Here is a 12,242-nt window from a genome sequence, read left to right as displayed (position 1 = left end):
AAAAAAAAAACAAAAAAATAAGGTCTGTGTGAAACACATATGTGGGTGTAAGTCTGGATTAAAATGAAATTTTTCTTTTTCAGGAAAAAAAAAAAAATCTAACCAGGGCTGGGAACAGTGGCTCATGCCTGTAATCCCAGTACTTTGGAAGGCTGAGGCAGGTAGATTACCTGCGGTTAGAAGTTTGAGACCAGCCTGACCAACATGGTGAAACCCTGTCTCTACTAAAAATACAGAAATTAGCCGGGCATGGTGGCAGGCCCCTGTAATCTACTCAGGAGGCTGAGGCAAGAGAATCGCTTGAACCCAGCAGGCAGAGATTGCAGTGAGCCAGATCATACCATTGCTCTACAGCCTGGGCGACAAGAGCAAAACTCCATCTCAAAAAAAAAAAAAAAAAACAACTAACCAAAGATGTCTTAGACCTACATAGAGAAAATTATTACATTTTTGGGGCCACGTAATGTTTCAGTCAACAACAAACCATATATAATGGTGGTCTCATAAGATTATAAGAGAAATAGAAAATTCCTATCATTTAGTGACCTCATAAACCATCATATCATACTTTATTTTTTGAAATAAATTTAACTAGCCTAATTGCACAGTGCTTATGAAATCTACAATAGTATATAGTAATGTCCTAGGCCTTCACATTCACTCACCACTCACTCATTGACTCACCCAGAGAAACTTCTAGTCTTGCAAGTTCCATTCATAAGTGCTCTACATTTATCATCTCTTATATTGTATTTGTACTGTACCTTTTCTGTTTGGATACGCAAGTACCATTGTGTTACAATTGCCTATGGTACTCAGAACAGTAACATGCTGTATGGATTTCTGCCCTAGGAGCAATAAGTTACACCATGTAGCCTATGTACACCCTACCATGTTCACATAATGAAGAAATTGCCTAATGAAGCATTTCTCAGAATGTACCCCTGTTGTTAAGCGACATGTAACTCTACCATATATATATCATAAAGATGCTCAATATCATAAAGATGTCAATTTTCCCCCAACAGCGTACCTCAAAGAACTTAGCACCAAATTTTTAAAACATTTGGATATCCAAAGAGCCAAAAAAAACTCCTGAAATACAAGGTAGGAGGATGTGCCCTACCAGATAGTGAGACTTGTATAAAGCTATAATAATTAAGGCACTGTGGTATGACAGTGAAGACAATTAGGCCGCAAAACAGAACTCAGCCCAGAAACAGACTCGCATGTATATGAAAACTTGATTATGAGAGAGTTCGTTCTGCACATCACTGCAGAAAAGATGGACTCTAAAAAATGAGGTTGTGAAACTATCCTTATGGCAAAAAATAAATTTCAATCCCTGTTCTACTACTGGTGGGGAAAAAAGAAAAAAAAAGCATCCCTAGTGGACTGAAATGAAAAACAAAGCTTTAAAACAGGAGATTATTTTTATTACCTAAGTTTGAAGAGATGACTTCTTAAACAAAAGTAAATATAAATAAATACATGAATGCTCACATAAACCAAAAAAGACCTTACTGCATTAAGACTATTTTTCACAAGACACCGAAAAAAGTGAAATTATTAACTTCAACAAGAGAGAAGGTACATGAGGGATATGCTCCAAGACCACCAGTGGATCCCCAAAACATACGGTACTGAACCCTATATACACATTTTTTTTCTACACAGTAATGGGCTAGCAGTATTACACTGGACGGATAACTGGACAAAGGAATTATTTACATCCTGGACAGGATGGAGCAGAATGGCACGTGATTTCATCATACCACTCAGAACAGTGGGCACCTTAAAACAGGAATTATTTAATTCTATTTTCCTCTTAATATTGTCAGACCATAGTTGACCACAGGTAACTGAAACCCCTGAAAGAAAAACCTCAGATAGGACTACTGTATCTGCAATTCACAAAACTGATTTTTTTTTTAATTAGTGAATTCAAGTTAGTAGAATGTGTCCCCTCCAAAATTCTGATGTTGAAACTTAACCAATGTTATAGTAGTATTGAGAGGCTGGGGCCTGAGTGATCAGGCCACAAGGGCTTCTCCCTTATGAATGGGATTAGGCCCTTATAAAACCAGCTCTTAGCAGTCAGAGTTTGGCTATCTGGCCCTTCCACCTTCCTTCCATCATATGAGAAGACAGCATTATTCACTTCTGAATGTTTATGGGGACACATTCAAACCATAGCAAAGGACACTGGCTAAGAGGTGCAGGGTTTCTTTTGAGGGTAATGAAAACATTCTAAATTGATTGTGGTGGTGGATGTACAACTCTGTCAATATACTAAACCACTGACCTGTACAGCTTTTCAATTAGTGAATTATACAGTATTATATCTAAATAAAACCATTCTTAAAAAACAGTGTGGGTCAGGCATGGTGGCTCTGAAATCCCAGTGCTTTGGTAGGCTGAGGCAAGTGGATCACCTGAGGTAAGGAGTTTGAGACCAGCCTGACCAACATGGTGAAACCCCATCTCCACTAAAAATACAAAAAAAATTAGCTGGGCATGGTGGCTGGCACCTGTAATCTCAGCTACTAGGGAGGCTGAGGCAGAGAATCACTTGAACCTGGGAGGCGGAGGTTGCAGGGAGCCAAGATCACGCCATTGCACTTCAGCTCGGGCAACAGAGCGAGACTCGTTCTCAAAAAACTAAAAATAAAAAAATGAAAAACAATATGATAAATGCTAAAATAAAGGTACATACCAATGCAGGTAAAGATTCCAGGTGTCTGAATACGTGTGCACTGAGGTAAGGAAAACTCCCTGAGAAATCGCACCAATTAAATATTCAAAAAGATGCACAGTCTGAAAGTCTGCCCATAGAACAAACCCAGGCAGATTTTATATGAAATTAAAAGTATTAAATAAGAGCATATTCGACAGCTTCATATAGCCAGAACTAAGAAATTCTGTTGAAAAGTAAAGATTTGGCATATATCTAAACGATTATAAATCGTTCTACTATAAGGACACATGCACACGAATGTTCACTGCAGCACTGTTTACAATAGCAAAGACCTGGAACCAACCCAAATGCCCATCGATGATAGACTGGACTGGGAAAACGTGGCACATATATACCATGGAATACTATGCAGCCACAAAAAAACATGAGTTGGTGTCCTTTGTAGGGACATGGATGGACCTGGAAACCATCATTCTCAGCAAACTGACACAAGAACAGAAAATCAAACACCGCATGTTCTCACTCACAGGTGGGTGTTGAACAATGAGAACATGAGAACACATGGACACAGGGAGGGGAGCATCACACATTGGGAAACAGGGGAAGGACAGCAGCGGGTGGGGAGTTGGGGAAAGATAGCATGGGGAGAAATGCCAGATATAGGTGATGGGGAGGAAGGCAGCAAATCATACTGCCTTGTGTGTACCTATGCAACAATCTTGCATGTTCTTCACATGTACCCCAAAACCTAAAATGCAATAAAAAAAATTTAAAAACTTAACTTCAAAAAAAAATAGAAAAGTAAAGTTTCTGCTGGAGAGGGAAGGAGACACAGATATATCAGGAATCTTGAACAATCAAACTTATTTTTTCTTGCAGACAGTGGGAAGTTAACAAAAGGCGGAGGTAGTGGGAGCCAGGCACAGTGGATCAAGCTTGTAATCCCAGCACTTTTGGAGGCTGAGATGGAAGGATCGCTTGAGTCCAGGAGTTCAAGACCAGCCTGGGTAATGAGGCAAAACCCTGTCTTCACAAAAAATATTAAAAAAATTAGATGGTTGTGGTGGTATGTGCCTGCAGTCCCAGCTACTCAGGGGGCTGAGGCAGGACAATCACTAGAGGCCAGGAGGCAGAAGCTGCCGTGAGCCAAGATCATGTTATTGGACTCAAGCCTGGGCAACAGAGCAAGACCCTGTCTCAAAAAAAAAAAAATTTTAATCAAAAGAATAAAATCATCTAATGTCTTTCACACAAACTATTTTAACACTTACTGAAGGATGGAGCAGAAGACAAGATTGGAATTGGGAGACCAGTTAGGAGGCTACTACACTAATGAATGAAAAAAATCATAATAAGGACTTCAAGTAAACTGAAAGCAAAAGGCATAGAGAAGGATTTGAGATAATAGAAAAAGTAAATTTAGTGACTAATTGAAGAAAGAAGAAATCAGTGAATGAAAATGAGAAATGAGGTAAAACATCAGATGCTGATTTGGGAGTAACCAACATATAATGGAAGCCATGGAAATGAATGACTATGCAGAAAAGGCTTAGAAAGGAGGTGGAAAAAAAAAAAAGACAAAATCCTGTGGGGCAGTTTTTCTCCAAATAAAATGTCCCTATTTATAAACAATTCAAATAAGTAAAATTAATAATTATAATATTAGGGAACTTAACCATAAAGATTAATACTACTTTATGGGGGAAAAAAAGATGGCTCTAAGAAAAAAAGTGTGGTAATTTTAGCCTCACTTAAACTTCTCAGTAAGAAAGGTTTTAAAAGGTCTGAACTAAAGGCAGAATGGTATAGTATTAAGAGGAGAGGAGTAACACTGAGCATCTACCCAGTGCTCAAAATTCTAACCACTTAATATGTATTAATTCATTTCATCCCTACCAACAACTCTGAGGTGAGGCGCAAAGAGGTTAAAGAATTTGGTTTCCTGAGAGTGAGGCACAGAGGTTAAATAATTTGCTCAAGGCTGAACAACTAGTAAAGGGAGAAGCAGGACTCAAACACATTAAAGTTCCAGAGTCCACATTTTTTAACCACTATACTATATCTCAAAGGAAAAATTTGATTTTTAAAGCCAAAAAAAAAAAAAACAAATTTTTGGTTCAAATGTTGGATCTACTAAATTGTATTGCCATTAGCATAGAAAAGTATTCTCACTTCTTTTGTGTTTTTTATTTCTTTTTTTCTTCCCATCTCCACAATTTTAGCCTCTGCTAAAGATCTTAGTTCCCAAGGAAGAAACACCAAGCGATGTAGCAATGGTTCCATTAAACTGTAAGTTAAGACTTCCACCCAGCCACTTTGGGCTCTTCATGACTATTAACCAACAACAACAAAAAAGATGATTACAGAACTGATTAGAATGACTGATCTTGCTATCAAGCGGAAACTGGGTTGCTACTACACAAGGGGGCTAACAAAAAAGTATGTCTGGAATGCAGGAGTTCCTCTGGGACACCACTTACTGTTTCCATGGACTGTGGTTAAAGTCAGTGGAAACAATCCAGGCAGGACTGCTAATGGTCCAGAATTATAGAATGAATGAATGAATGAATGCAAGCAAATAAGCAGGCAAGCAAGCTTGGGTTACCCCACCAGACAAGAAACTACAACTAACTGAGTTGCTAGCCAAAGACAGAGGAAACATGGGATGGCAGAGGAAGAAGGTAATTACAGATAAAAACTACAAGCATATAAGTTGATGCAGAAGTAAGAACTCTAATAAATATTTTCCTCTAATTTTAATGTAAAAAAAAAACTGTATATAATTAACCAATTTACTCTTTTCTCTCCTTTTCTACAACCATCTAGTAGTAGCTCGCCTCATATTTCAGTATTTAAATTAAATATAAACCGTGACTTAGGTAAAAGAAAAAGTAATCCAACAACGGATAAAGGGATTTGGATCCTCTCTTAAGGAGAGGATTTACATGTTATTTGAACTAAGGATAGTTGCATTATGCACAGCAAAAGTATAATTTTTCCAACTGTCTTTATCTGCAAATTAAATATGATCAAAAGAGGTGTGCAGCTGGGTGTAGTGGCTCACACCTGTAATCCCAGCACTTTGGGAGGCTGAGGCAGGTGGATCATAAGGTCAGGAGATCAAGACCATCCTGGCCAACATGGCAAAATCCCCATCTCTACTAAAAATACAAAAATTAGCTGGGCGTGGTGGCAAGCGCCTGTAATGCCAGCTACTCGGGAGGCTGAGGAAGGAGAATAGCTTGAACCCGGGAGTTGGAGGTTGTAGTGAGCCGATATCGCACCACTGCATTCTAGCCTAGCAACAGAGCAAAACTCCGTCTCAAAAAAAAAAGGCCAGGCGCAGTGGCTCAAGCCTGTAATCCCAGCACTTTACGAGACCGAGGCAGGCGGATCATGAGGTGAGGAGATCGAGACCATCCTGGCCATGGTGAAATCCTGTCTCTACTAAAATACAAAAAATTAGCCAGGTATGGTGGTGGTGAGCACCAGTAGCTTCAGCTACTCAGGAGGCTAAGGTAGGGGAATCCCTTGAATCTGGGAGACAAAGGTTGCACTGAACCGAGATCATGCCACTGCACTCCAGCCTGGCAAAAGAGCAAGACACTGTCAAAAAAAAAAAAAAAAGGTATACATAGATGCCATGGTGACAAGGGGGCGAACTGTGAGGGCTTTAGATTGTATCAATTTAGCTAGGTTGCAACTACCCTTCTCTAAATTCTGTTCTGTGAATGGGTGTGAGTTAGGGTTGGCCTCAAAAGCAATTTCCATGAGATTTAGAAGACAAAAGTGAAGCAGTAGCCATGTTTGTGTTCAACAGATCAACATAAGATCAGGCACTGCCACTTTCTCACCTGTTGTCACGGATCTTTTGGCTCACCTTCAGTGGCATGGGGTAGCAAGTGGGCACACAACTCCTCTAGTGCCTATCAGATCTCATTCTCCAATTTCTCCAAAAAGTTCTGGTAGCAGTTTGTGCGCAGTTCCATGGTAAAGGGTGCCATATCTACTGCCCACATCATCAAAGCTGCAGGTTTAGAAGCAGTGAGACAGCAATGCAGGTTCAAGTTTGGGCTTATGGGTTAGCTCACTTCCATGACTTTGCAAACCTCTGTAGGTTCCACTTTAACCATGCTCTCCCCCATTTCATGTCTATCTTACCTTCCCAACTACCAGCCCTACCAACTTCAAGTCTAGCACCAGACTCAGGAGAATATAAGTGGTGCCTACAATTGGTTAAAAAATTTTAAAAAACGCCGGGCACAGTGGCTCACACCTATAATCCCAGCACTTTGGGAGGCCGAGGAGGGTGGATCACAAGGTCAAGAGATAGAGACCATCCTGGTCAACAAGGTGAAACCCCGTATCTACTAAAAATACAAAAATTAGGTGGGCATGGTGGTGCACGCCTGTAGTCCCAGCTACTCAGGACGCTGAGGCAGGAAAATTGCTTGAACCCAGAAGGCAGAGGTTGTGGTGAGCCGAGATCATGCCATTGCACTCCAGTCTGGGTAACAACAGCGAAACTCCGTCTCAAAATAAATAAATAAAGTATTTCTAATCAACTACTATAATAAATCTCTTAAACACGTAATAATTTTGCTTCTCTAATCAAACCCTAATTGATAGAGACGGAAATGTAATTTTAGGGTTAGACTACTGCAGAAAGGGCTGAATATGTCCACCTGTCTCCTCTTTACCTCACATAACCCCAACGGACTTTTAAAAGTTGGTCAGGTACGGTGGCTCACACCTGTAATCCCAGGACTTTGGGAGGCCGAGGTGGGCAGATCACCTGAGGTAGGGAGTTCGAGACCAGCCTGACCAACAAACAAGGAGAAACCCTGTCTCTACTAAAAACACAAAATTAGCTGGGCGTGGTGGTGCATGCCTGAATCCCAGCTACTCAGAGACTGAGGCAGGAGAATCACTTGAACATGGGACACAGAGGTTGCAGTGAGCCAAGATTGTGCCACTGCACTCCAGCCTGGGCAACAGAGCAAAACTCTGTCTTGGTCTCAAAAAAAAAAAAATGGCTTGGCGCGGTGGCTCAAGCCTGTAATCCCAGCACTTTGGAAAGCCGAGGCGGGTGGATCATGAGGTCAAGAGATCGAGACCATCCTAGTCAACATGGTGAAACCCCGTCTCTACTAAAAATACAAAAATTAGCTGGGCATGGTGGCGCATGCCTGTAATCCCAGCTGCTCAGGATGCTGAGGCAGGAGAATTGCCTGAACCCAGGAGGCGGAGGTTGCAGTGAGCCACGATCGTGCCATTGCATTCCAGCCTGGGTAACAAGAGCGAAACTCTGTCTCAAAAAAAAAAAGGTAAAAGTTAGTTGGGGTTATATGAGGTAGAGAAGAGGCAGGTGAACATATTCAACCCTTCTGTGATAATCAAGCACCTGGCTTTCCTTCCATCAGCAAAAACACTTAAGAATTTAACTTAAAACACTGTTTTGAATGCATTTACTTCCTAAAGGAGCAAGTTCAAAATTTAAAACCTAACCTCTTACAGTTAATTTACATTAAAACAAAATAGGCACTGTCCAAATTCAAAAGAAAAATCAACACACTTTAATAAATGCATTTAAACTATACTGTTACCCTTACACTTGTGCAAGCAATACAAAAGAATAAACTTATTAAAAGATGTATGTGCCATTTCTAAAACCAACTCAATCTAGTTCCCTCTTGAACACACCTTTTCTCTAATCGCTTAGCTAAAGTCAGAACCATAAACAAATTTTTGTAAAATGATCCTAAAGGGTCCTTTGGACTTGAGCTGGTCCTACCTAACCATTTAAAGATAAATGTACAACAACTCTATTTTTAGAGAGAAATAGTTGAGACAATTACATTTTAGTATTTTTTTCCTCAGAGTAGAAATACCAAGAGGGTTTAAGGTCAAAGAAGGCTGAAAAATGATATTTTCTTCCAGTATTATCTGGTACCATGTGTCCCACTGCTGTCTGTCAGGTTGCTGCTAATAAAGAGGATAAGAGACAACAGTAGAAATATGGCTATCCCTTTCACTAGCCTTTGTAAACATTCATTAGCTCTTAGCTTTCCACCAAATAACCTATTCTTATCAAGCGTGTGTGACTGAAACAATACTGAGTTGCTATCTTATTCTAAAACATGGTGTGTGTTGTTAGTACGGTGTTTAACGCCCAGTTTAAAATGAATGAAAATGAGACTGAACACTTCTAGATATGGTGGAGAAGAATTCAGCGACTCATTGAAATAACCCTTCCACAAATAACAATTATAAACCCTGGAAAAAATACTTTTAAGAATAATTTGAAAACAGAGGAAAGCAACTAAGAGCAAGTAGAACCTGGAGATCCGACCATGAAAGAAGGGAAATACACTGGAGGAGATTCAAATTTGAACAGCATTACTCCTGAGAGCACTCCCAGTTTGCAGCAGCACAGGGCTGATAGAACTCAAGCAAAACGCTGGATTTTTTGTTTGTTTGTTTTTGAGATGGAGTTTCACTCTTGTTACCCAGGCTGGAGTGCAACGGCGTCATCTCGGCTCACCGCAACCTCCACCTCCTGGGTTCAGGCAATTCTCCTGCTTCAGCCTCCTGAGTAGCTGGGATTACAGGCACGCGCCACCATGCCCAGCTAATTTTTTGTATTTTTAGTAGAGACGGGGTTTCACCATGGTGACCACGATGGTCTCGATCTCTTGTCCTCGTGATCCACCTGCCTCGGCCTCCCAAAGTGCTGGGATTACAGGCTTGAGCCACCGCGCCCAGCCGTAAAATGCTGTTTTATTGAAATTCAAGGCTATAAAGTGGCTGGAAAATCAAAGGGGAAATTCAGAAAAGGAGAGAGCTACGGTAGGGAAGCCACAAATACTAATATAAACTCCTTCAAATTATTTGCTGACCCCTGAACTTCATATGCTCAGGGAAGATTCCAAGGAGCCTAGAAGAAAACAACTAAAAAGCTCAAAGAACTCAGCAGCAATTTCAGCTGCTGCCCACTACAGATGAGACATGAGCCTGAAGTTTGGACAAGTGAGAAGGGTTTAGTAGCCGGGCGCGGTGGCTCACGCCTGTAATCCCAGCACTTTGGGAGGCCGAGGCGGGTGGATCACGAGGTCAAGAGATTAAGACCATCCTGGTCAACATGGTGAAACCCAGTCTCTACTAAAAATACAAAAAATTAGCTGGGCATGGTGGCGCGTGCCTGTAATCCCAGCTACTCAGGAGGAGGAGGCAGGAGAATTGCCTGAACCCAGGAGCTGGAAGTTGCAGTGAGCCAAGATCGCACCATTGCACTCCAGCCTGGGTAACAAAAGCGAAACTCCGTCTCAAAAAAAAAAAAAGAAGGGCTTAGTAAACATCTCAGACTTCTTTTGTTTTGTTTTGTTTTGTTTTTGAGACCAAGTCTCACTCTGTTGCCCAGGCTGGAGTGTAGTGGTGTGACCTCGGCTCACTGCAACCTCCGCCACCCGGGTTTAAGTGATTCTCCTGCCTCAGACACCCAACAAGCTGGGATTACAGGCAACCACCATCACAGCCAGCTAATTTTTGTATTTTTGTAGAGACAGAGTTGTGCCATGTTGGTCAGGCTGGTCTCAAACTCTTGACACCTCAACTGATCCACCCACTTCAGCCTCCCAAAGTGCTGGGATTACAAGCATGAGCCACTGCGCCCACCCAGTATCTCCAACTTTCTATAGACCCATCTTATAACAGAAGACCAAGATTCCACAAATTCAATATAATCAGCTACTAATTTTAACATTCATCAAGGGAAGATAAAAAGAGTTTAGAGATATGATATATCATGTCCACTAGTGCCTGTAATCCCAGCTACTCAGGAGGCTGAGGCAGAAGAATTGCCTGAACCCAGGAGGCAGAGGTTGCGGTGAGCCGAGATCGCGCCATTGCACTCCAGCCTGGGTAACAAGAGCGAAACTCTGTCTCAAAAAAAAAAAAAATTTCTATTCATGAAATGAAGCAGGAAAATGTGACCTACTATCAAGGGGGAAAAACAGTCAAAAGTCCATTAATACAGATAAAGGAAAAACAAGGACTACAAAACAGCTATTATGAATACATTCAAAGACTTAAAGAAAAATATGGTCACAATGAGGAATCTCAGCAGAAATATTTTAAATGAAATACCATAACTGAAGGATGCATTTGTTGAAAACAAGCTTCACTATACATTAGATAAAACATTTAAAAGAGTCTCTGAAAAACAGAAAGATTGAAAAAAATTAGTACATACTCATGGAATGTGTAAATAGAATCTCAGGAGGAAAAACAGAGAATGGGGCAGAAAAGGTATTTTTTAAGTAATGTCTAAGATGTACCAAATTTTGTGAAAAAGCCTTACAAATCACATAGGCCAAGCACAGTGGCTCACACCTGTAATCCCAGCAGTTTGGGAGGCCAAAGTGGCCAGATCATGAGGTCAGGGGTTTAATACCAGCCTGGCCAACCTGGTGAAACCCTGTCTCTACTAAAAATACAAAAATTAGGGCTAGGCGCTGTGGTTCACGCCTATAATCCCAGCACTTTGGGAAGCTGATGCTGCGGGTCGATCACAAGGTCAAGATATCGAGACCATCCTGGTCAACATGGTAAAACCCTGTCTCTACCAAAAATACAAAAATTAGCTGGGCACGGTGGTACCCGCCTGTAGTCCCAGCTACTCGGGAGGCTGAGGCAGGAGAATTACTTGAACCCAGGAGGCAGAGGTTGTGGTGAGCCGAGATCACACCACTGCACTCCAGCCTGGGTAACAAGAGCAAAACTCCATCTCAAAAAAAAATAAAAATTAAAAAAATTTTAAAATTAGCCTGGCATAGTGGTGTGTACCTGTAATCCCAACTTACTCGAGAGGCTAAGACAGGAGAATCACTTGAACCCAGGAGGCAAGACCATGCCACTGCACTTCGGCCTGGGTTATGAGCAAAACTCCATCTCAAAAAAAAAAGAGACAAGGTCTCAACCAATCCTCTTGCTTCCCAAGTAGTTGGGACTACAGGAACATACCACTACACTCAGCCATTCTCACTATTTCTCTTCAATGTTGTAGTCAAGATTGTAGATACTGCAATAATATATGAAAAAGAAATTAAAAGGCCAGGCACACAGGCTCATTACAGTGCCTGTAATCCCAGCACATTCAGAAGCTGAGGTGGGAAGATCACGTGACCCCAAGAGTACAAGACCAGCCAGGGCAACATGGTGAACCCCATCTCTATAAAAAATACAAAAAAAAAAAAAAGATGAGCCAGCCATGATGTCACTCATCTGTAGACCCAGCAACTCAGAAGGCTGAGACTGGAGGGTGGCTTGAACCCAGAAGTTCCAGGCTGCAGTGAGCTATAATGATGCCAGTGAACTGTAGCCTGGAAGAGTAAGATGCTGTCTCAAAAAAATAAAATATAAAAAGAACTCAAAAGCACAATCCATAAAACAAAAAGTTAACTGGACTTCATCAAAATTTAAAACTTCCACTCATGAAAATACACAAAAGATAAGGCAAGCTACAAAACAGAAGAAAATATCCTTA

At 41.1% G+C, this 12,242-nt stretch overlaps 1 protein-coding gene across 15 annotated transcripts in view; it reads right to left on the bottom strand.

Annotated features, from left to right (window-relative positions):
- PDS5B (PDS5 cohesin associated factor B) overlaps positions 1–12,242 on the bottom strand; it is a 200,013-nt gene that overhangs the window by 176,651 nt on the left and 11,120 nt on the right. The gene's annotated exons all lie outside the window — the stretch shown is intronic.

The sequence above is a fragment of the Callithrix jacchus genome, chromosome 5 (assembly GCF_049354715.1).
Source record: "Callithrix jacchus isolate 240 chromosome 5, calJac240_pri, whole genome shotgun sequence".
Taxonomy (NCBI): Eukaryota; Metazoa; Chordata; class Mammalia; order Primates; family Cebidae; genus Callithrix; species Callithrix jacchus.
Note: the sequence above shows the minus strand (reverse complement) of the source record. Positions and strands in the feature narration are given on the sequence as shown.